General features: G+C 61.2%; 4 non-coding genes across 4 annotated transcripts, besides 1 other annotated feature; all 4 read left to right on the forward strand.

Moving 5' to 3' along the window:
• The first annotated feature begins 105 nt into the window (after positions 1–105).
• On the forward strand, positions 106–202 carry Tc00.1047053469535.10. Its single transcript, XR_008254794.1, has one exon. It is a non-coding gene; the product is annotated as a C/D small nucleolar RNA (snoRNA), TB11C4C1 (small nucleolar RNA).
• A 5-nt stretch (positions 203–207) lies between these two features.
• Positions 208–244: a microsatellite.
• A 67-nt stretch (positions 245–311) lies between these two features.
• Positions 312–398, forward strand: Tc00.1047053469535.20. Its single transcript, XR_008254795.1, has one exon. It is a non-coding gene; the product is annotated as a C/D small nucleolar RNA (snoRNA), TB11C4C2 (small nucleolar RNA).
• A 201-nt stretch (positions 399–599) lies between these two features.
• On the forward strand, positions 600–689 carry Tc00.1047053469535.30. Its single transcript, XR_008254796.1, has one exon. It is a non-coding gene; the product is annotated as a C/D small nucleolar RNA (snoRNA), TB11C4C3 (small nucleolar RNA).
• A 146-nt stretch (positions 690–835) lies between these two features.
• Tc00.1047053469535.40 lies at positions 836–907 on the forward strand. Its single transcript, XR_008254797.1, has one exon. It is a non-coding gene; the product is annotated as an H/ACA snoRNA, TC11C4H3 (small nucleolar RNA).
• The last annotated feature ends 29 nt before the right edge of the window (positions 908–936 follow it).

Here is a 936-nt window from a genome sequence, read left to right on the forward strand (position 1 = left end):
TTGCGGTGACGGTGCGCGCGTCGAGGCTCCCTCCCCAGTTCGGGAAACGATGGGAAAAAACAAAACCAAAGAGGACGCGCACGGGTGAGAGATGCGGCTGCGACGCGTGATGAAATTCCACAGTTTCCTGTCAGTCTGACGACGAAAACGCGTGAGGACGCAATTCCCGACTCAGCTCACACTGAAGTGCTTTGCTTTACACCCCCATCTTTCTTTTTTTTTCTTTTTCTTTTTTTCTTTCTTTGTCCCTCTGCTCTCGCTGCGCGGTTTTGCGGCCCAGCGACGCGCACGCCCGCACACACACACACGCGCTACGATGGAGACATGTTGTTCGAGGTCCAAACAGTTTGAGCGACGCATTGAGAACGGAACAATAAAAATCACCTTTCGGCTGAGCGCCCGCTCCCCTCCCTCCCACTTCCTGCTATTGTTGTCGTTTTTCTTTCTTGCGCAACGGCGCGCACGTAACATCCTGCCCTGTCTGGCGCCCTGCCTGTGCAAACGGTTGGTGGCGGGCCCGCCCAAAAGCGCAAGAGAGAGAAAGAGAAAGAGAGGGCCGAATTGCCCGGAGGTGGGTTGTGGTGGGCGCACGCCGCTGCTGATGGAAGCAACCAACTCTTGTGCGCGAGGGCGCGTGGCCCCGTGAACGCGCTTGCGTGATGGCCAAAAACAAACTCAACAGGTCTGACAGCCGCCCCGCCCGCCGCAACCTCGCCGGCTGGCCCCCGCGCCTCCCCTCGCATGGCCAGGAAAGGCGCGTCTTGAGACCCACCGCTCCGTGACGCTGGGCGCTTGGGTGCATCGGCGCCCCGAGAAAGAGACACGCCGGTCGTGAAGCGCAACAACCCTTGGGCCGGTGGCGCGCTGTCGGTGCCGCGCGTGGCGCCACCGCCCGGTTGCGCGAGAGTTTGCGGTGACGGTGCGCGCGTCGAGGCT

Source organism: Trypanosoma cruzi (assembly GCF_000209065.1).
Source record: "Trypanosoma cruzi strain CL Brener chromosome Unknown tcruzi_1047053469535, whole genome shotgun sequence".
NCBI classification, from domain to species: domain Eukaryota; phylum Euglenozoa; class Kinetoplastea; order Trypanosomatida; family Trypanosomatidae; genus Trypanosoma; species Trypanosoma cruzi.